Source organism: Rousettus aegyptiacus, unplaced genomic scaffold, assembly GCF_014176215.1.
Source record: "Rousettus aegyptiacus isolate mRouAeg1 unplaced genomic scaffold, mRouAeg1.p scaffold_m13_p_1, whole genome shotgun sequence".
In the NCBI taxonomy this organism is placed as follows: Eukaryota; Metazoa; Chordata; class Mammalia; order Chiroptera; family Pteropodidae; genus Rousettus; species Rousettus aegyptiacus.
Genome location: NW_023416284.1, coordinates 162666416 through 162691267, shown reverse-complemented (window position 1 = coordinate 162691267; position 24852 = coordinate 162666416). Strand labels below are relative to the sequence as shown.

At 37.0% G+C, this 24852-nt stretch overlaps 1 protein-coding gene and 1 non-coding gene across 2 annotated transcripts in view; both read left to right on the top strand.

The window, feature by feature from the left end:
* Positions 1-24852, top strand: part of SGK1 (serum/glucocorticoid regulated kinase 1) — a 101009-nt gene that overhangs the window by 9015 nt on the left and 67142 nt on the right. The gene's annotated exons all lie outside the window — the stretch shown is intronic.
* LOC118604427 lies at positions 21389-21507 on the top strand. Its single transcript, XR_004951739.1, has one exon. It is a non-coding gene; the product is annotated as a 5S ribosomal RNA (ribosomal RNA).

The following is a 24852-nucleotide window of genomic DNA, read 5'->3' as shown; positions in this document are numbered from 1 at the left end:
TGACATTTTTATAATGCTGGATGTAAATAATTTTTTAAAAAATTCTGTAACAAGTTAAAGAGCTTAATTTGTGAATACTCATATCTTTTACATCAATTTTATTATGACTAACAAGAAAAGATTAATGAAAACATTACCAGTTTACTGAAGAATATGTTTAATGGAATTATAAAGTTTAAGGAATTAAGATATATCAAAGACATCTATGGTACTGAATTCATGCAGGTAAATTACAGAATTTCTAATCTATCTTTGGGTGAGAAGTAAGAAAAACTTCCAAAGACTATCTTCGATTTTTGTACGAAAACAAAACAAAGTACCACAAACTAGATAGCTTAAACAACAGAAGTTTATTGTCACAGTTCTGGAGGCCGGAAGTCCAAAATCAAGGTGTCAGCACAAACTTCCTTCTGAGAGCTGTGAGAGAAGGACCTGCTTTAAGCCTCTCTCCTTGGCTTATAGTTAGCTGTCTTCTCCCTATATCTTTACATCACTTTTCTGTACATGTCTGTCCAAATTTTCCCTCCTTATGAGGGCACCAGTTATATTAAATGAGCCCACCTTATTTTAATTTGATTACCTCTAAAAGACCTTATCTCCCCTCCCATCTAATCACTAAGTTGTACACCTAAAACTAATAAAATATTATATGTCAACTATAATTGAAAAATTGAAAATTATTTTAAAAGAAAAAGAAAAAAAAGATTCTATCTCTAAGTTCACATGCTGAGATTCTGGGGGTAGTACTATAATACAGTTGACCCTTGAACAACATTTGTTTGAACTTCACGTGTCTACTTACATGTGGATTTTTTTTCAATAAATATGTACAGTATCATAAATCTATTTTCTATTCTTTATGACTTTCTCAACATTTTCTTTTCTTTAGTTTACTTTATTACATTAATATAGTATTTAATATGTATAACATATAAAGTATGTGTTAATTGGTTGTTTATTAAAACTTCTAATCAAGGACAGGCTATTAATAGTTAAGTTTTGGGGAGTCGAAAGTTATACATGAATTTTTTTGACTGCCTGAAGGTCGGTGCTCCCAACTCCTGCATTGTTTGAGGGTTAAATATATTAACTTGGGGTAGGGGATACAGTTCAATCCATAACAGAGGTTGTTCCTTACCATTGGAGCTTCATTTATATCTGAAACGAAGCATCCCCAGGAGGATGTGCTCTAAGGTAGAATTTTTTACTTTGTTGAAATTCTTATCTAAGTTCTAGGAAACATTACTCTAACACTGGAGAGTATCAGGTGAGACAGAGTAGTTTGACAAGCAAGAATGTGTTTTAATAAAAAAAAAGAAAAAAAGATGATAATGTGACAGAAGTGAGAAGTAAATAGGAATTAGGGGGAAAATTGCCACTGAATGTTATATAGTAAAGCTTTAAGAGCTAGATGGGTGATAGATGTCTAATATAGCATTTACGAGTTTGCAACTAACCATAATCTGCAAACAAATTTCTCTAAAGAAAATCAACAGAATCGCTTTGTCTTTCAACTACTGAACTTAAAGAGTAAATGTAAGAACTAGGACCTGGCACTTACTGTATTCAGAGCCTTAGTTATCAGCTTTGGAGAAGTAGTCATATCTAATTTATTTGTCTATTAGTCAACCTTTACGTAAAAGGGACCACACCTTACATAAGGCATTTGAGAGCAACCCTTCAGGCCTGACCTTCAATCAGATGGAATTTCAGAATGTGTATTTTTTTTCATCTGATATCTTGACAGTTAGCTCTTGCATGATACCCTTTATTCTTTTCCAAAAAATCAGAGCAAACAGTGCTTTTTTCCTTTCTAAAGTCATTATCCTTCAAACAGCAGGTTTAGAATTAATGTTGGAACATTCCCCCCGCCACCTTTTTTTTTGCATTCTCATCATCAATAGCCAACATGAATTGAGCACCTGTGTGTGTTGGGCATTATGGTAGGAATGGGGATATGAGAAATTATATATTTTTCACTCTCCCCATAGTATCCTATCCCCAGGAACTTGGATCACATGTCCCTGTTATAGAACTCTTACAGCTCCTTGTACTTTTTTTAATGGCATCAGTCAATCTGTAATCACATATTGCTATAGCTACTGAATTAATGTCTTTAATGTTCATTAATATCCTCCTGGACTATGACCTCTATGAGGTCAGGGACTTTCTCTCTATTTTGCTTACAATCATACCCCCAGGGCCTGGCTCCTGAAGTTTATCAATAAATCTCTGTTGAGAAAAATAAAAAGATAGAAAATTGTAAAATTCTGATCTAAGGGAGAACAGAGAGAGGAATAAATCTAAAAACCCACATAGAAATTAAAAATCCTTAAAATTTTATTGTTTCGTTTTAAACAGGGGCATATGTTAGCACTCCATGTCTGAGGAACATTCGAATTCTAAATTACTGTTCCCTGTGAAGAGATCCACATAATAAAGTCCTCTTATAATTTAGCAGTAAATTAAAAAATTTTCTTTTCTGAAGGAAATCACATTTAGCATGATATCATCCCACACAGTTGGTTTAGTTGCCAGGAAACTCAAAGCTAAATTTAAAAGTAAATTAGACAAATCTTTAGAAATAACTTCTCAGTTGTTGAATTCGGTTTTAATCTTTTGTTTTTATTTTAACTCTCTCGTTAATGTGTATCTTGTTATAAACTGACTCAGATGTTTTAAAAGTAGTATAGAAAGCATTTAATTAAACAGAAGGCAGCTATCAAGGTCTAGTTTCAAATATTAAAAGTAAATAATCATTATATTAATTCATTACTACGATGATAACAGCACACACAGAAGAAATGTAGGGCTAAAATATGAAGTGACCTCTGCCTGCTTTTCTTCTTTAAAATGTTTGCTTCAGACCAGAAGAAATTAACCAGTGGACCGGAGCTAACTTTTAAAATGTAGGTTTACCATCTCAGATATACAGCCTAAGCTACTTGGCCTCGAAGTAAAACTATGGGAATGTGGTCTGTTTGTCCCACCAAAATCTAGTGTATTTTTCTAAATGATATCAGCTGTACGAAATTTATGTTATCTACTGTTGGATGACAAAATATCCAAAATAGGGATCAAAATGGCCACTTTTTTCTTTTTCTTTTTTTTTCTTTTCTTTTTTTTATTTTTGCGCTCATGAGTCTGTAAAATTAGGAATTCGGGTTGACTCATTAGGATGGCCTGCTCCATGATGCTGGCTGGGTCATTCCTTGGCTGCATTCAGATGGTGGCTAAGCAGGGCCAGAAAGTCCAAGAAAATTTCACTCTTGCACCTGGTTTCTCATTAATTTCTTTGCTGGCCTCCTTCTGTCTCCATGCTCCTTGGTTTTCACAGCAGCATGGTCTTAAGATGAACTTAGAAGGCTGCTGGCTCCTAGGAGGATGTGCTTCGCAAGAGCAGGGCAAGCTGCAGATGTCATAAGACCCAGCCTTGGAGGTTATACAATGTCACTTCTACTGCATTTGATTTATTTAAAAAGTCGCAAGGCCAGCTCGGATTCAAGAAGAGGAGGAATAAACTTCAACTGTCAATGAGAAGAATGATAAAGTGAAACTACTGAAGGTTTCTATTTGTTCCACTAACACAGCATAATTTTCCAAATTGTATCCAACTGTACTGAATTTATCTATGACCTTTTTTAATCAAGATATTTTCAGTTACAATTTAAAAAGTAAAGAAACATCCAAACTCTTATAGGAGAAAGATATTAAGGACTCCAAATATGAGATAAGACTAACCCAGTTGGACATTTAACTTCGTTATTTGTAAGCTTTATAACATTGGGCAAGCTCTGGAATGTTCTAAGCCTATTGTCTTCTCTGTGAAATGGGTTTAATAACAACACTTACTGTTGTGAGGATTAAATGACATTTGGATGTAAAGTGTTTAGCTCCAGTGCCTAGTATACATGTGGCACTCAAAACATGTTAGATATTATCAAGACAGACCTCAAAATTATGACCTACCTTTCTTGCCTACCTTTCTCTCCTTTTTGCTGTGATATAAAGTATGATTTTACTCATGAATCTATTTGTAGACATGCTGCTATAAAAACTCCTTGCTTTTGGATTTTATTATGTAAAATTCATTTCTCAAAACACCTCTGCATGGTCAGCAAGTTCGCACATTTATTATTTCATTGTTTCCAGAGGCTTAGGAACCAATGAACAAATTAATTTATCTTCTATAGATACTTGTCTCTAGAGCAACTGCAATGGTCTAACTTCATTGCTGAAATAGTATTTCGTTTGCACAGGATCTCATTAAATCAAATGATACCAAATTGTTCTGCATTTTTAGTTACATTTGCACAAGGCACTCAGGTCAGAACAGATATCCAAACCCTTATGGCCAACATAAAATCAGTTATTGATGAGATTCCATCTGAATTCAATGCCAAGTTTTGTTTTCTAATCTGTCTTGTGCTTGAAATCCATTAGAAATTCTAAATGACCACCTGTATAACTCATAACTAAATGGCCACCTGTATAACTCATAAACACTCTGAAATGATCTTTAAAATCTTTTAAATGCTCCTCTTTCATGAAAATATTTTTATTTAAAGGCTCAAAAACTTGTACTGGTTTCATTCCTCTGTTTTATTTAACTCTAAAATCAAGCTCTTTCATTTTGTATTTCTTTTGTTTTGTGGACACTTTTTGATCCTCATCTTAACTTTAGCCTTTTCTTGGCATGCCTCCTTGTGGACCACTTCCCCCATGAAAATTCAGTCATTGCTTCTGTGCACATTGCTTTCTGGGTTCTCTTCATACCTTTGGGCTATTTCTTAGTTTTCTTTCAGCCTCCTGCTTTATCCTACCACTAATATTAAAGTGGCCCAGGCTCAAACCTTGGCGAATTAGCCCCTTTTCCTCTCACTATCTCTTTCTCTCTTTTCCCTCCCTGGTTCTCCATCTTTCTCACTTTCTCATGTACTCTGCTTTCTCTCCTTTCCCTCTTTCCAGCAACACACAAGTTCATTCATTCTCATGCTTTAAATACAATCCATACAATCTTCCATAAATGTTCAGTTCTCTGAATGCCAGATGCTATTTCCAGTTGTCTACTCAACATTCCCATTCAAATGTCTCACAGACACCTTGAATTAATCATGTCCAAAACTGAATGCTGATTTTACTTCCTACTTAATTTTGTTTTCACCAGCTCAATAAATTAGACTGCCATTTACTAATTTGTTAGAGCCAGAAACCTACGACTGTTCCTCTTTCTTTTCTTCCAACATTAATGCAATTCATTGACACATCCTATTGAGATTACCTCTAAAACAGATTTCTTTTTTTTCTTCTTCTCTTCTTTTTTTTTTTAATCCCCTACCCATTATCCCCAGGGCCTTGATGCAAGGGCTAAATTTTTTATAATAGAGCTTCTTTACCCTTCTCTCCACATCTACTCTTCCCTGTCTCCACCCCGCCTCTTGACTTTCCCATGAAGAAATCACAGCACTGTAGACAGATGAACAGTTTCCCCATAACAGTGAGGTTTCCCCAAGGAAACAAGGCAATGAAAGAGGAAGGAGCCAAGAGTCATCCTGAGAAGTGGCACACTCAACTGAGAAGCCAGGTTCCTTCTTCGTGGCAATTAACTCTTTCACTTCCTCACATAGCTGTTTTCTTTTTCTTCTCTTCATGACTTTCTTTCTTTTTCTGAATAAAAGAAGCATTTAATTTTGTGAAGAATTGAGGTATTTGGACCCTCTTGAGAATACCTAATGTTATGCTTTCATTTAAATTACACTATTCATCCCAACCTATCTCAGGGCAAAAAAAAAAAAAAGTCACAGGGATTAGAAAAGCTACCAGAGGCTCAAAACATGGTCAGAAGGCAATAGCTTAATTCTTTCTTTGAAACTAAAATAAACAGACATATCCAAACATTGAGTATGTACAGATTGGAAATTTTATTTCCAGATTGGGAATTTTTTTTTAAGTGTTTTACTAAGCTAAAGTATAATAATAATGTTAGGAAGCATACTTTTTATGGGTTTTACTGTATGTCAACCTACCATTTTTGACTGTTTAAAAAGTCTTCAACTTTCTGGATACCTCCAGCACACTTTATCTTATCTCCTATACTCCTTGGCATGACTCCCCACCTCTGTTATCTCAGGGATACCCTCTCTCTCTTTCTCTTTTTATTCTTACCATCCTTCTACCTGAAAAGTTCTCCTTTTGCTCACCGCTCACCCTACCCCACACTTGGCCAAATTCTACATATTTTTTCAGAGCCAACCACCGTTCCCTGTGAGCCAGTTATGCAAGGCACAGACTGCTTTCAAATGCTTCTTCAACGTTTAGAAAATACTGACTTATAGTAACAATTACCCTTTATTTGACTATAATATACTAGCACAAGTAGTGTTTTCATAGCACTTAGTTTAGAAAATGTTCAATAATTTTTTATTTTTCCCTTGTGTCTCATAACTCAGGAATGCAGGTGTCCTTAACCCTACTTTAACAACAGGGATGCTAAGCATCAAAAAGGTTAAGTCACTTCCCCATGGTCACATAGATAAGAAGTCCCACGTCTACTGACAACACTTGAGATTCTCTTTCCATGACATCACATCACTTCTCTGGCAACTTTTGTGGTTTTTCACCGGGCATCCTACGCTTATGATCTTCTACTGTAGGAACATCAGAAAATTGAAATGAAATTGTTTTTACGCTAGCACTGTCAGAGTCTTTGGTTAGAAGTAGAAGGGAATCCCCTTTTGTCAATTTTGTCTCCCAAATAACTTTTGCTCTTGTGTTCCTTTACTTACGAGTGGTCTGCCATTTCCTGAGCTCAGGCGACCTTCATCCTTCCTTGGAGAACTGCTACCAGGTTGCTCCACGGGATCCTCCAAACTGCAATGTAAAAGAGCTTTGTGAAATGCAACGTGTTCACTGTGGCCTGACTTGCACTGCACTGTAGCACTGTGGCTCATCCTAAACTATTCATTCATATAAACATTTATTGAGAAACTGCTAGGCCCAGGGATTTTCTAGGTGCTGGAAATAGAACAGGGAATAAGACAGACAAACCTGCCTTAGATGCTTACATTCTCAAGAAGTGAGATAGTCAATAAACAAAATTTAGAAAGTAAAACACTCCAATTCCAAAAGGACAAATATTATGTGATTCCACTTGTATAAGGTACCTAGAGTAGTCACATTGATAGAGACAGAAAGTAGAATTGTGGTTGCAGGGGCTGGAAGGGAGTGAGGGATGAGGAGTTAGTGTTTAATGGGTACAGAGTTTCAGTTTGGGAAGATGGAAACAGTTCTGTATTTGGATGCTGGTGATAGTTCCACAACAATGTGAATGTGCTGAACTACACACTTTAAAATGGTTAAAATAGTAAGTTTTGCACTATATATTTCACCATAATTTTTAAAAATAAAACACACTATATTAGATGGGAAATGTGCTGGAGAAAAATAAAGATTGGAAGGAAGGATAGGGAGGGCCAAGAGGGAAGAGAGATCTCACCGTTACAAGATTTCATGCCTGTGTTTGCTCAGGACCCGAGCCGTGTGCACAATCATGTGTCTGGAAGAGGAGTCAGAAAGACCTAAATCTTCCATCTGATTATCAGTGGGTACAAAAGTAGAGCTTTTATCATGTGCATTGCTAAATTCCTGAGAACAGGATGCCTTTCATTCTCCAGGCTCTTCCTCATAAAAGCACAGTCATTGAGTGAAATTCTCAAGAAAAACATTGACATCTCACGTTGTCGCTCAGACCTACTATTTATCTTTCCTTGTTCACATTTCATTTGACATAAGCACTCTCCGCTGTGCTTCATCAAAGAATTACGAGACCATTTGAGGAGGTGAAGATAATAGGTTTTTGAAAATCAGATAGTTATAACTGATTTATGCCTCCAATGTCTCCATAAGTCACCTTAATATCCATGGTTTCTTTAGTCTGGATTTATACTATTTACTTTTCTTAATACACAAAAGGTAATCAATATGGATTCCAAGTCTAATTGTAGTCTTTTAGTAAACGATTTGACTTCTTTTTTTTTTTTTTTGACATTTTAATACAAGCTTTTATTAAAGCAAATGTTTTCAAATCTTGAGACAAAGTTTGATCCATATAATGTCAAAACAACTGGTTATAAAGTGAAACTTCTATCCAAACAACTCTGTTTTGGCTTTACAATGTCAACTGTACCGTCTAGCTGAGCTTTGTTGTTTTAAAGGTAATATGGCTAATAAGAAAATGCAGATGCTCTGATAATCTTTTTTGCCTCAAACCAAAAGATTTCATTATATAGGGACACTATAACCAGCAAAGCCTCACGAAATATTAAATCTAATACTGTTTTATAATGTTATCTTAGTAAAATACAATGATTTACGATTTTAAAAATTTACAAATCTTTTTCAATGAAATAGTAAGACTTAAAGCTTATTAAAAATCATCAAATTATGAGCCATCTTACATTGTCTAGATCCTAAAATATAGATTACAAGAGCTTAATTCTTCAAAAATTAAAAGCATTCTCTTTTTCTCACCTTCTTCTGACACAGACAAAAAAATATATAGATTTTAGCTAAGATCGTAGCCTAGAAACAAGTGGATTATCTAATTATAAAGGTGACACATGACCTAGAGAAGACACTCCCATGATCGTGGTGCTGCCATTTAATTTCCCTCTTTTGGTCTTTTTTTATTCTGTCACAGGGAATCCTTTGGTATTTCAATCACTGTAAACATGTATTTGTAGTATTCCCAACATTCTTAAAAAATAGAAATATTTAAGCGACTGGTAAATCAGAACTCTTGACTGAATAAATATGACTTGACCAGCTTCTGTGTTTTAAGGTCAGTTATAGCTAATGCTGAAAACATTTTAAAGCCATTTCCTTCATGATTCAATTGCATTTGGACCCTTTTTATCTTTTTTTTTTTTTTTTGTAAGATGACCCCTTCTATACTGTGAACCTGAGCTTCATTTTCGTGATGAAATCCATTTGTGCAGAGCAATGAACTCTTTAAGATTTAATTTTTTTAAGTAGTTTTATTCATCTGAGTCTCACTTTCCTCAACCGTAAAATGGCAAAAGGTCTTTTCCAGGAGTGTACCATGTGAAATGGTTTGCTCTCCTGCTGTAATTCGTAACTAATACATACACCCTCCACTCTCCTATAGTACAGGCCCCCGTGAATTCTCATCTGGACTCCTTCAAAAGGCTCCTAACAGAGCTCTCCACCACCTATCTCTCCTCACTCTAACCATACCCACAGGCTGAGCTGCAGATATGCAGTGATAGGTGTGGAACTAGCTTACAGAATTTACTACAAACCCTTACGATGGTGCCAAAGGCCCTAGTATCAGGACCTCAATTGGATCTTTCTTGCCTTCCCATCTTTTTCCTCCCTGCATGTTCCCTGCAATCATTCATTTGTTCATTCAGATATACTTACTAAGGACTGACTATCTGATGAGTACTATGCTACCGGCTAGAAGCAATAATGAGACAAACCAGATAAAGTTCCAGGCAGGGCACTGCTTGTGTTGAGACTCAGGAAGGAAGAAGTGAGTTAGTTTATGAGAGATGGCATACAGACCACCTGGCTCAAGCAGAGAGCCTGATAGTAGGGGAGACGTTTAGAGAATAAAGTAGAAAAACTAGATAGGACCTCATAGACCTTAAGAAGTGTGTCATTATCTTAAGTACAATGAGAAGCCACATTCATTGAATGGAGTTGCATTTCCCTGTAATTCCTCACCCCCCAAGTCATTGTTTCTATAGTTCCTTCAATGTGAACTACACTCTTCATGTCTCCAACTCATAACCATTTTTTAGAACACTAGTTTCAAATGCCGTCTCTTCCATGGAACAGCTCTTCTTCTCTCTAACCCAAATGGAGCTTTTTTGTAGTCATTTATGTTCTTATCTCTTTTAAGTATTAGGGGTGAGGGTCCGATATGGGAGTCACCAGTTCTAGGTGGCTATTCAGCACACAATTACTGTGTGGTGAAATTATTGACCAAAATGTGGCTAATTTGAATTGAGATGTGCTATAAGTCTAAAATACATGCCAGAGTTTAAAGACACACACACAAAATACTCATTGACAATTTTATATTGATTAGATTTTGAAATAAAAATATTTAGATACATTGGGTTAAATAAATTATAATGTTAAAATTAATTTCATCCTTTTTAAATTTTATTTAATGTGCCTGGTAGGACATTTAAAATTATGTATGTGGTTCACATTGTATTTCCATTGAAAACACTTTTCTAAACTATACACTTCCTGAAAAGTGAATGTTTTTTTGATTATGTATAGGTTTATCCCCTTAAGAAACAAACACACTAGCTTATCCATAGTAAAGACTCAGTAAATGTGTTGTTTAAATTCATTGTCGTCTACTAAAGGTTTTTAAAAAGCACTTTGCAATTTGAGTATCTGAAATATATACTTTCTATCTGAGATAGCCAGAACTCTACAGTGAAGGTAGTGGGTAAGGGGAAAGGAACACATTTTTCCCTCGGCCTTAAGAAGGCTAATGTATGGGACATGTGGTGTGACCATGGCAAACACACAGGCCCTGACTGCTGATTGAAAAGGTTTCTTTGTTTCCAAAACAAAAACCTTTATTGCAGTGTATGGAAGGAACATTAAGACAGGAGGTTCCTTGTGGTTTCTCGCTGTATCTGTGGAAAAAATCTGTGGTTAAGGTTTAAATTAAACTGACATTAAAGAGCCTTTGTAGTTACTATGTGTGTTTTAACATCTGTTGCTATCACTAAACTGACACTGATTATTACGAATGATGGTTTATGAGTGATAGAATAAAATGTCCTGCTAATGGACATTTTCTAGTGTTGACTTGGTCCTCTTTAATGCCAAGACAGAGAATAAGGAAAATTATTAAAAGTACAGAAAACACAACACGGAGAAAAAATTATTAGGATACCAAGCATTTCTGGTATGAGAAAAAGCATTTAGGACTTCCAAGTACCACATCTGTAATTTTATGGATTATTTTGTCTTGGCTGACTTCTCTTTATGGTTCATAGAAGCTCTCCATGGCTTCCTTTCATACACATTTTCATTTTTGGTAAGGGACCTTTGAAGATAAACAAACATTTTTCTAATCATAAGATGGTTAGAGACACATCTTTGCCAATTAGAAAACTGATTCCGAGGATATTATGTCTTATAGAAAAGACATTTAGTTTTAGACTTCTCTTCAGGGTCATTTTCTTACACTCTCCCATAGGAGCCTTCTGCTTCAACCAAACCTGTCTCCTCACTGACCTTTGAAATGCTTGCTGTTTATCTATGTTCATCTCGGCCTGCACCCTGCTACTGACCAAGTGTAATCTCTGAATGTCTCACAGTCAGACACTCTTCAAAAGGTTGTCAGATTGCTACTGAAGATTAATGTGGAAAGAAATCTCATACTAATCCCTCTCGTAGGGCAACAGCAGCCTAAGCGGGCTGCTCCCATGATTGGTGCTTAGTTTTGGTCCAATTGATTGTGGCCAATATGACTAAGTCACATTATTGCTTTTCCTCAGAAGGACCAGACACCCAGAACGAATAAGCTCCTCTCTAATATACCATGTATCATACCTATTTATGGGAATGCTGTTTCTCTATATTCCTAGGCTTAAAGGACTTTGTTTCCAGAAATGATTTATTTAATGTCATCGAGCATAGTGGGATAAAAACATGTTTGTAAATTTGTTGTTGAGGTCCAGCACATTCTTTAGAGAGATTGCAGGAGGTACATAAGAATTCTGAAGGGGCTCAGACATGGATTCTGCATCCTGTTGTGTGACTTTAGGCAACCTCTCTGAGCCTCAGTATTTGTCATCTATAAAATGGTGATGATGTTGACCTTGTGGGGTGTTGTGCATAAGAGGTGATGACTGTACAGTACCTGAGACACAATAGGTCTTGAAAAATAGAAAGCTGCTTTTAATATTACTGTTAAAATCAATGGTAAAAATTTGACTTCATTTTTACTGAAATTAGTCCTTATTTTATTGAGTATTGAACATCTATGAATTCAGAATGGGGGAGAAACATCAAATCCAGATTCTACAACCTCAGAAATTACATCATTCAGAAATGTATTACATTGTAAATAGTCATTGATTATATGTGGCACCAAATATCCAAGGAAAACAAAACAATCTCCTAGTCAATCATTTGGATTTTAGTGTATTTAGCAGTCGACTTGACAACTTTGGGGCAAATTCGTGTAGCTTTTAATAATAATGTACATTTGTATAAACCTTTACAGTTTACGATGTTCTCACAAACATTATCTTAACTGATCTTCACAATAACTATCCTGTTCTAGAGCTAGTTTTCTGATGATGATAATGAGCATGATGAGAATAATAATGATTAGAGAAAAAAATAGTAATATTACCGGATGGAAGAGATTTTTTCCTCAAACTGGATATTTTATTTGGTCCTTTCAATAGCCCTGTCAGTTAGACAATATTTCCATTTAGTAAATAAGGACCTTGAGGTTCAGAAAATTTAATAGTATCAGTAAAGTTACAGCCAATGCTCCAGCCAGAATTCAAACCCCATCCTGCCAAATGCCAGTGATCATGTCCTCTTCAGTATAACTGTATATTTGTTGCACATCCACAAGCATCTAACGAATAATAGGCTTCAAGAATGTTTGAACATATAAAGGAATGGATTTGCACTGGAAATGTAGCACAATGTCCCAGTTGAACTTTAAACTGTACATTTCCATCCATCTATAGAATTGGAACTTACACAAAATGATGTGCATTTGTGCTTTTGTTTTTAATTTAAGGAAGAAGAAGGCACTATTTAACAATGAAAGAGTAATGGGGGGACGCTCAGGCCTTTAAGAATGGAGAGGGTGAAAAGTTGGGAGAAAATTGCATAGTATCCGTTTCCCTGCCCACATCAAGGTACATGTTTGAGCAAAGGTGGAGAAGCAGATATCAGTACAAGACGCTGAATGGCAGCATTCTCCAGTGCCTTTGAAACTCTGAGCGTGAATTGTGCCACTTGGGGTTCCTGTGGTGACCAAATGAGAAAGAGAGCTGAGCAGAGAGGTGTCTCCCACCTCCTGACCACCAGCCTCTTCATGTTATCATCAACGCAGAGCAGCTACAGTACTACAAGGATGCCAGGTAGTCACCAGTAAAGGTGGCCGGCCATTTGGCCATTAGGAACCAAAAACTGCAAGCAGGGTTGGAGGCAGAGATGAGGTTGAAGAACACACACACACACACACACACACAGGATTTATTTCCAGAGTACTCTGAGGAAAGACTGCCGCTAAGAGACATAATTTGGTTGTCACCTTAAAATTGATCTTGTTTGTACCAGTAGGCTCCTGAGGGGTGGGACATATTCAAATTAGCTAATCCGATTAGTAAATAGTCACTTTAGAAAGTACTGGCAACTTGGCTGGTGGGAAAGAGAAAACTAATGTTTTCTTCGTGAAGAAAGAAGATACCAGGGCTGCGAAAAACCCTCCTAGATTTGAGGGAAAAGGAGGAGCGACACTGGGGAGAAAGAAAGAACTGTGCAAGACCGCCAGCAGTGGTTCTCAGAGCAGTGTCTCAGGAACAGCAGCATCGGCTTCACCTGGGAACTTGATAAAAACGCAAAGCCACCCTAGACCTACTGAATAAGAAACTCTGGAGATGGGGTCCAAAATCAGTGTTTCAACAACCTTCCGTGTGATTCTGATGTGGGCTTAAATTTGACAACCACTGGCCTAGTGGAAGTTGAGAACTGGAGGTGGCCTGTTAGGTGGGAGGGAGCACTGGCAGCGGTTTTGTCCCTAGGACCAGGGCCATAGAGGTCCCTCTGGGCCGAGTTTATATAATGCTTCCTCGGATAGCCTTGTCCACCAGCAGGCAGCAGAGTGGACTGAGTCTCTTAGGCCCACACCTAAGAGAGCATTAACCCGCTGACGACCACGCCCCCTGTAGACCACACCCCCAGGGTCCACCTAGGGTTTCCTGTACAAATGGTCCGAAGCCCTCTTCCAGAGCCCACCCTCCTAGGGTTGACCTCTGGGTGCTCTTTAGGGGCAGCATTGGAGTTGGAACCGGAGCCCCTGGCAGCGAGGTGGAGTTAGGTGACCTAGCTAGGGCCTCAGGCAGCTTCCGGCGCCCCGGAACTGTCAAGGACAAATCGCCTGCTCACAGTTTTATCTAGAGGCAACTTAGGTGACCCCAGTTCTAACTACTGACCTGCTGAGAAGAAAAAAGACCATCATTTTTTCTCTGAAATCTAGTCTTTGAGAGAAAAGCAAGAAATTCTACGAAAATTGATTTCGATGTACTTTAAAAAGAACAGTTAATCTTTCTTGTTGCCTATTTATATACTGTAAGCGGAACTGTTCATTTAATTACCATACTGAAATATGCTTTTTTCCTAAGCTATTATATGTGTAATTATGAAATAAGATCTGAAAACCTAGGTTAACTAGAAAATTAGTATCAATTGAATTTCAATTTAAAAAAAACTTCAAATTCTAAATCAATAAACTTTTTTTCTAGTCGAGAACTAAGTTTTTTTAACACATGCCAGTTCTGAAGATCTTTAAATATTTTGTTAAAAATTTCTTCATTTCCAGAAAAATGAGAAATAGCAAACAAGAGCACATGGAGATCTTAGGAGCTGGAAAATAGTGGAAAATATATTCAATTCTAAGCTTCATTATTTCTTTTCAGATTGAAATGAAATAGTTCTTTGCCCCTTTTAGAAATTCATTATTAAAATATGTCAAAGTCTACATCCTATTAATACAATTGTGTATATTTTAATGAAATAAAAGAAAGTAGAAACAAGGTCATATTAACCAGTGTTAGAACACTTACAATACCTTTGAGGTAACTAGACATAGGGACTTAAAACAGGTATAATTTCTGTCCAAGAGCTGATGACTAGAGTTAAAAGATGTCTCGTTTTAAATGAGGAAATCCATTATATTCATCTCCAGTGGCAAAGGATAATTATTATATTATAATTATATTTTACGTTGGCTCCATATTTCAGCCAAAGTTGCTTAAGAGTAGAAAAAAATTATAGCAAACAATTGCATGAAGTATATATTGGGGAATGTAGTATTCAAGGGAGAAGCCTTCTATGAGTACGTGCTTATATGATGGCACCCAAAACTGGGTGCATAAGACACACTTAAAGTATATATTTCAAGGGCATAGTTGGCTGATTTCTAAGCCACCTTCTAACTTTGAAGTAATTTTCATAAGATTCAGTCGTTTTGAGCGATGCAGACAGTAGTGTTAGGCATTACAACATAATAATGCCATTCGTGCATTTCAAAGATAGTCTTTTAAAAATTCAGTTATTGAGTCTATGCTTATCTAGCACTGAATTTATTTTACTGGCTACAAGCTTACAGAGAAATTTATGGCAATGATATATTGCTAAAGACATTGGGTTGAGAGATGCCACCTAGTTTGGTAAGAAAAACACTAGTTCAAATTCTATAAACTTGCTAATCCTGTCTAAATCCTGCTCTGTTACAGAATAGTTGAATATCAGCAAAGCATCAGCTTTATCTTCTTTGAAATGAGAAGCATATGAGCATGAATGTTGATGACTATGTGTGGTGAAGCTTCAATGGTCCACAGATTAGAAATATTGTTTATATGAGTCACAGTGACATTCTGGGAAGAACAGTTATAAAGACTGTTATAAAGAGCAAATAAAAATTTAAAGAGCTATAAGGGAGGGACTCATTTAATGCCTAGAACCAAAAAGTGCATTATTTTGGTATTTCCCTTCACAGAGTGAAAGATTGGTTAAACTTTGTCTTTGATGTGCTCTCTGATGTTCATCAGCTGCCTTCTTTAAAAGAAAGCCCCATTGAACTTTTGTACGTGGGAGGCCCAAATATGCCTTTCTGTACCTCCATCCATTGGTTCATTTTTCATATAATAACTATTCAAATACTGGAAAACTGTTGGGGTGGAGAGAGAGAGATTTAAATTAATTGGCTCATGTGACTGTGGGAATGAAAAGTCTGAAATGTTTAGGGCTGACCAAAAGGTCGATGCTGTAATCTGAAGGCAGAATTTCTTCTTCTCAGGGAAATCTCAATTTTGTTCATAAGGTAGTTCAACTGATTGCATGAGTCCCACTCAGATTATCTAAAATAGCTTTTTTAGTTCAAGTAAATTGATTGTAGATAATGATCACAGCAACATCCCTTCACAGCAATAAGTTAATATTTAATTTAATAACCAGGTACTCTTGCCTAGGCAAGTTGATACATATATCTAACCATCACAATCTTCTTGCCCATTCTTCCTGCTCTTATTTGGGTATTTACTACTTTATCAATACCTTTATTAAAATTTAAAAAAAAAAAGTCTCAAATCAGTATTTCAGATTTGATTTAGCAAGACAAGATCCTTTCTTATTATGGCTTCAATGTTTCTACTAATAAAGCCTCATTCAGGTAGTCTATAAAATGGATTACATTATTTCTATAAGACTTGGAGTGAACTAAAATTCATGGGACTTTTTCTACATGAACTGCTTTTAAGTCAGTCTCTCTCATTCTACAATTAGGATGAAAATAATCAGTGAGTTGACTTGTCATAGTTCAAGAATAAAAAATTTAGCTAAAGTACATAAATAAACTTCATTAGCATGTGAGTGATTTCCTAGTATAAATTGTATGTGGGATTATAGAATGTCATAATCGAACAGGATCGTAAAGATCTGCACTTCACTCTGCCTATACATACCTGAAACTTTCTTTACAGTAAACTATAAAGCAACTAAAAAAATTCTATCCCTTCTGTTAGCCAATTTCATCTTTGGAAAGCTAACTATGAATAATTCAAAATTAATTACCCTTATGTATGTATATTCATTGTTTAAACTTACGGAGAGCTCACATCTTCTCATCTACCATTGACTTATCTTCTAATCCTTACCACTTGTTAGATAGGTAAGATCATTACCTCTTACTGGATGAGAAAGCACTCAAAGGTTAAATTACTTGTGCAAAGTTACACATCTAATAAGTGGTAGAAATAACACTTCAAACCACATCTTCTAACAGTACTAGCTTATGGAGATAAACACCAAAATGGACAAAAACTAAAACTATGAATGGGTAAGTGGATGAAAAAGTTGGATTAGGGATTTAAAAATGTGGTTATGATCTAGATTCGAGGAAGCCATAACAGAAAATGAGGCTGTGAAATTCCCACAGATAGGGTCTGCTACTTCATTAAGATCTCACAGAGTGACATGTACACACATACTCAGCAACTAATATAACACACGTTTACTGAACTTGATCCACACGAGACCCTGCTGGGGGTGCCAAGTGACACAAAATGTGCAAAGTGAAATCTTTATCCACAGAGAATTTACTATCTAATAAGGGACACAATTAAGAAGCTAAATTACCACCAAAAAGCATCTATCCTTTCCTTTACCCATCTTGTCATTCAATAAGTACTTAGAGATTTCTATGTGCCTTTAAGACAGTCATGAATAAGATGTAGGTAATAAAATGGTAATGGGAAGTATATTCCACAGGGTAGATATATCTTTATGAATGAGACTGGAAGAAAACACTTCATCCAAGAGACAAAAATTATGAACACTAAAGGTGAGAATTCCTAGTAAAATAGGCCAAGTGTTCCTACCCCCAAACATTCTCATGCTTGTCCTTACATGTTTCTGGGGAAAATGACTAGGCAGGCAATAGCTATAACCAGACCAGTGATTTTTCAAGAAAGTAATAAGTGAAAATATTAAAGCCTGATATAATCAGGGAGGCAAAACTAATACCAATGGATGGAAAGGCAAGATGCAACTGGAGATGGAATTATTGGCCACTCCCCAAATCAAATAAATGCTTTGGAAATTGGCAGTCCGAGGATGTGTTATGAATTTTACTGTAGCATTTGAGGTTGTGTATACCCTCTTATTAAAAGGAATAGCAATAGTAGTGGCAAAGAAATTAGTTTTACAGACTGAACCCTCAGGGAAATTCTCAGGGTATAAATGAAATCTTCCTATTTTATATATGCGTGATGACTTATTTCTCCTTACCCTTCTAGCATGACATTATGGCAAAAAAAAAAATCTATATTTTTCATAATCCTGGGGTGGGGGAAACATATCTCATGGTAATTGCCTATAAAAATAAATACTAGCTGGAATAATTAAAGAGTCCATGAATTGTGTGCTATAGAGCATGATAGATTCACACAAGAAGTTCAAAGTAAAATGAAGGTTCAAGGAGAAAGATACATTAGGGAGTTGTAATAAACATTCATGAAGATGATTTGAGAGCCAAGTTCAGAAGTTTGGGTAAGATTTGGTTTAGCAAAACTAAGATGAGGTGCTGAAGAAAGGGTACCCCCATTGACAAGAACACATGAGTAGCCAGAGGCTCAAAGGTTGAAAAACACAGGATTTGTTAGGAAAAAAGAGAATCTGTTTTGGCTAGTATATGGCCCAAAGGTAGGCAAGTCATGGGAGATAGGACTGTAAATTATGCTAAGACCAGAGCATAGAGAGAGACCAGGTAAAGTACTAAAAAATATATAAAAAATTAAAATTAAAATTAAAAAGTGGCTTGGCCCTTATTCAGCAGACAATGAAGAGTATTGAAGGTATGAAGCAAGGAAGTAATATAATCAAAACTACATTTCAGAAAGATAGATCTAGCAGCAAAGTGCAGGGGGCATTGGAAGGAGGCAAAGGAAAGAAGGGAATTGAGTAGGAAGGTTAGTCCGATGTTGTTGAATCATCACTTAACCTGCAACTTCTGGGTTCCTAAAAATGTTCCCTGTGGAACTCAGAAGAGAACATGTGCTGCTGAGCTAGCTGACTGCTGACCATGGTCCTTCATTCAATCAACAGCATCTCTTTACTATTTGGTTTACTAGAGTCAGGCCTGGAGTTCAAATTCCTTGTTTCCACTAGCACTCTAAGTTTTCATTTTATTTTGTTTTAGTGGTTTAGTAGCCAAATTACCCACAAAAATATATTCAATAAATTTTATTCCATGTTTCTGGAAAATTATTCCATATTTTTCCAGGATAACAGAAACAATGAGTGCAGACAGACTAGACTTTCTAAGCAAGGCTGAGTGTTTATATTTTTGCTTATGAGACTACAGTAGAGTACTTAATGAACATCTATCTACCTATTGATTCCAAATTTGTATGTTAACTCAATACCTGACTTGTTTGAGTATTAGTTTTACAGTGAAAGATTGGCACAGCACAATGATCAGAAGTTTCTACAAACCACCTTTTCATGAAAAATGTTATACACGAAGCTCTCCCTATAAAGCTAAAGAGTTTGCTATTTCCTTTTGGGATTTAATGAGGACTACCTTAATAAAATGCAATCAATGCATATTTCTGGATTATATACCCCATTTCCATTTTTTTTTCTTTGCCAAGTTAGTTCGTGCTACTCGTATTGATTTCCATCGACAAGTTACACCATTTATGATGAAGTGAGGTCACTAGTGTCTTTCTTTGCCAATATCTTTCTTTGGTTCTGCCCGTTTATGATTATTATCATTATTATTTTGCATATTTCAAAAAAATGCATCTGTACTGAGAAAAAATTTTGTTTTTTCCTTCTCCATTTGGAATCATGTTAACAGTCATTTTCCTGTCTCAGTTGTCCTGAGATCACAGTGAGTTTTCCAATTTCAGCAATTTCTATGGGCCCTTCAAACATCTGCAATTCATTCTCAATCCATTCTCCTATCATCCACATTTTCAGAACCTCATACAATCCTTGGATACAGTAAGTACTTAGTAAATACCTGTTTATTAGCTTTGACTCTCTTCTTGTTTTCAGGGAACAATTAAATTCTACCATTTTCTTTGTAAAAGATGAAATGAGGAAAAAAGAGAATACCAAAATAGAAACCAACCCCAAAACAGCACAGCATCATTTGGAGGAAAATTGGTTTTGCATAAAATTAAAACTGAGTGTGTTGTGCAGCTTCTTGTCTAAGAGGACTCAACAAAGGAGCAGAAACACCGGAGAGTAGTAATAAGCAGTAATAAGATGTTAATCGTCTTTCCTTTCATTCAGTACTTTCAATTTAATTAAGTAATGTACACAGTTCAAATAATAAGACTTGCTTTCAGTCTCCATTATTGCAATTTCAATGGATTGTCTAACCACTGCCTTTAAGACCATAAAATTATTTTAAAGGCCTAGTGGGTTGTTTTTTTTTTTTTCAGTTTATCTAATGGCAGTAATATAACTTTATGGAAGAATGTGATTGGAATGCCAAGAGAGAAAATGTACAAGGTAAAGCAAATGCTATTGATTCATTCAACAAACTTGTGCTGAGGGCAGCCTACTGCAAAAGTAGAGGCATCCAAATCATGTTAGCATAACTCCAGTGAATAAATAGCCTTGAATCTGAGACATGGCTAGGAAGGACTGCAAGGCTTATCTGCTCCAAGCCCTTCATTTTGGAAATAAGGGCACTGAAGTTCAAATGGATTAAGTGACTTGCTCAATCAAGGTAGTTGCAACTAGAACTAGAATCCAATTCTCTTAATCCAGTTAATTATTCATTTCTGTAGAAAATCATTTTCATAGTTTAAATGTTTTTCTTTTGTTTAATAAATTGTGAGGAAATCCGAAGCACTTGCAAAGTAACTGCTTAACCTCAGACTAACAAAAACAATATTGTACTGCAGCGTAGTAACCTTTCTTGTGCCTGACCCTACTCTTAACTATAAAAATCTATTAAATTCATAATATACCTAGATTATTATAAGAATTAACAGCTATATGAAATAATAAACCTCTGACATTATGTTAGTGGGTTGGGGGAGACCAGATGGAGGAAGGAGATGGTCTTTGAAGGACAGTATTATAAAGCACCGGTCCCTAACCTTATTGGCACCAGAGACCAGTGCTCTTATGAGAATCTAATGCCTGAGGATCTGAGGTGGAGCTGATGCCTTGATGCTAGCACTGTGGAGTGGCTGCAAATACAGATGAAGCTTCGTAAGTTCACCTACCACTCATCTCCTGCTATGCACCCCAGTTCCTAACAGGCCCTGGGGTTGGGGACCCCTGCTGTAGAGCTCCAACAGAGGTTAAGGAATGGCATTTCCATGCTGTAATTACATGCAAAGATAACCCCTTCCCAGTGCCTTCTCCTAGTCTGCCAGGGACATCCTACTCACCCTACCAGCCTCAAAGACTTCTAAGGCTCCGCCCATTTCGTGCTCCATTCTGCCTTCTCTGACCTTCAACCAGGTCACATAGAACTTTAAAAAATAAAATTTAAAAATGTGTAAAGCCTCTGGTAAGCCTTCTTGTTTTAAAAGCAACCCTGGGTTTAGAAATACGTGTAGTCTATGGCCATGCCACCCTGAACAAGCCCGATCCCATCTGATCTCGGAAGCTAAGCAGGGTTGGGCCTGGTTAGTACTTGGATGGGAGACCACCTAGGAAGACCAGGTGCTATAGGCATAAAAAATAAAAATTAAAAAAAAAAAGAAAAGAAAAAAGAAACACATGGAAAAGATACACATTCTTGAAATGCCCTCTGTATACACTGCTCTTTCCTCTGGTCTAGCCTGCCTTTCCCCTGGACCTACTGTAATTCATCCAGAATACAGCAAATCAGATCAGATCAATCAAAAGTTTAAAATTCTTAAGGGTTCTCTCCCTAGGAGTTAAGGATAAGGATAAGAGTTAAGGATTTCAGCATTTAAGCATTCAAAGGTCAAGTCCCTTTGATATCTGACCCCTTTAACCTCTTCGGCCTTCTGCCTTGCCATACATGCTTACCCTACAGTTGGCTTCACTCAAGCCCTCTCTACAAGCATGCCTTTAAACATGCTATCCTCTCCATCCAAAGTCCACCCCCATCCCAGCCCTATCCTATTTGTCCCCAAAGATGAATTCACACCAACTTGGACACTGTTTTACAGCTGTTGATTTCCTTACTTATTTTTAAGAACAATTGTCTCTTATTTTTTATTCCCTGTACCTGGCATAGTACCTGGCTTTAAACCAATCAGCAAAAATTCTTTCATTACTTAACTGTACGCTGGGAGCTGTGCTAAGCTCTGGGGATAGAATAGCGAGCCTCTTTCCTTGGGGGCTGCAACTCAAAGTGAAGTCAGACAGGAAATGGAGAGGGCATATAAGCTGGGAAGAGGGAACACACAGAGGGAACTTTGTAAATACCCCATTAATGAATATGTGAGAGAAAATAGTGTCTTGGTCCTTGTGAAACTTGCATTCTTATAGAGAAATAGACAGGAAAGCAGATCAAATGTGTTTCCATTTAAACAAATAAATACCACAACGTGTCAAGGGGTAGTGAGACAAAGAAGGACTGTCTTAAATATGTGACTCTTAGCAGGAGTTCTCAGATGGACAAAGTGGGTCAGAGGGAAGAGTCAGTACATAATCAAAGATGTAGGAGAGCGGTCCGTAAAGACAACTCCAAATCAAGCCATATCATAGAGGGTCTGGATGCACTGGGGCCACAATGGGGAATAAGAATTCAGATCCTAGGGAACTTGGTATCCCAAGCCAAGAAATTTAGATTTTACCATTTAGCTGTTCTCTAATTTGTGTGACAACTGTTAGTGTAGTGGGTCATGAAATCATGTCGGTGGGTTGCAAACAGCACTGGGGTAAACCAGTTATTTCAGTTATATTTTTATATTTATTATACATGTATATGTGCACAGGGAATTCTTACAGTACCTCAGTCCTGATCAAATAGGTTTGAAAGCCACTGCTGCTAGCTATGGGGAACCGCTGAAGAGCTGGGACAACTTTGGCATTTAAAAAGATGTGGTTTTAGTAAGAAGAGATTAGAGGACAAGGCCGTTTAGACGATGGCTTTAGGAATCCAGAAGAAAGACAGTAAAATAGTGGCACTTGGAGAGAGAAAAGGAGATAGATTTGATATCTCAATAATAGATATATTTGATGATTCATCCCTTCTTTCCATTTCCACTACTACAATCCTCGATCGGCCCTTATTATTTCTTTTATAATCAGTTTCTGACTCATTTTATGTTCTTGACCATCTTAAATTCATTCTTCACACTGCACTGAAAAACACACCTGATAATCCCACTTTCCTGTTTAGACATCAGTGGCCACTTCTTGCCCCATGATCCAACCTCTCTAATCAGCTCCAGTTCTTGACTCTCTTCTTCGGGCTCATTTTCTACACGTTCCATGCAGATTTTTGCCTCTATATTTTGGCTTTCGTCGTCCTCTCTGCTCTGCTGAAAATGTTTTCCCCACTTTAAAGGCTTCCTTTAACTCAACCTGCATTAACTTTAACCGTTATTTCCTCCAGGAAGCCTTCCCTGATTTCTCCCATCACGGCCAAATACCACCCCCCTCCCCCCACCCGCATCTTTTCTCTCATGATATTTTGTATAAAATTCTCACAACATGAAGCCATAACTGCAGTAGTAAATATTAACCAAGCATTCACCCAGTGCCAGGCACTAAGTTTACTTGCATTACCTCATTTAGTCCTCACAAAACCCTGATGAGGTAGGTATTGTTATTATCTTCATTTTGTAGTGCACTGGGGAGGCTCAGTCAGTTGCAGTGGTGCCAGGCAGTATTGTTCTAGAGCTTGTGATTTTAACCGATTGCTGCATTATACACTTAACTATGCTACGATAAATCACAGAATCATGGATCGGTCTTCTCTGAAATCTAAGCACCTCACTCAGCATAATACCAAGTAGGTAGCTTAACTTATGCTGAAACCTTTCAGCGCTGCAGAGTAAGGAAGCCAGGCAGGGACTGAGAAGTGTTTGCTGGATTTGGCAATGAGCTTTATTAGCATCTTGGTGAAAATTTGTTTCAATGGAGTGAAACTTTTTGTCATGTTCTTCACTTTAGTTCCAGCAAATATTAGGTGATCCATAAATATTGTTTCATGGATAAATTGCCATGAATTTAAGAGTAAATGTGAGGTGAGGAAATGGAGATCATTTTTCCATGAAGCTTGGCTAGGAAAGAAGAGTTTGGGGTGATGGCGAAAGAGGCTTGCTGAAACGAGGAAATTTGTGGATTAGAAGGAGATCTTAAGTTTTTAGGTAGTCTGCTAGCTTTTTAGAGATGTTGCAGGAACAACGTATTGAATGTTCTAAGAGACAGTAGCCAAAAGAGGGAGAAGTTAAAAATACTGGAAAAGGGGATTTCTTGGACGAGATGGGAGAGCAAGTTTCTGGAGTGCTGGTGGATTAGCTGCGGGTATGCGAGCCAGGTTCTTTCCCAGTGACCAGCGTAGCATTGCCATTTTCCCTGAGCCTTATTTTTCAATTCCAAAAGCAAATAACACAAACTGTCCCTTAGAGATATGATATTACCTAAAAGAATCCTCTCTCACATCCTCTTTCTTACTTTTGCTTTCTTTGCTTTCTTTCCTTCTTTCTGTTTTAATTGTCTAAATCCAAACTAAAAGTCTCAGTCGCATAACTTAAGGGACTACCGAATCTACCTTCGGTTCAAAAGAAAGACTTAATGTCAGTAAATTCCTGTGAGTGTGTTTTTTCTACTTAAAATTTGGTGCTGTGAGTGCCACAGTGCAGGGAGAAAGAAGGGGATTCTATACAGAGCTGGGAGTGCAGGGCAGGGATGGTGTTTGACGTCGTTTGACTCTCATCCTCACAGTGACAAGCTGGCTTCTGGGGAGAGGGGGTGGAGTTGAAGGCGCCGCCCCCTGCGAGCTGCAACATGAAGCTGAATGAGGAGATGTGGTTAGACTGTGAGAATCTAGAACAGGATGCAAGTACCCCGGTCAAGGCTGAGGAAAAAGGACCTGAA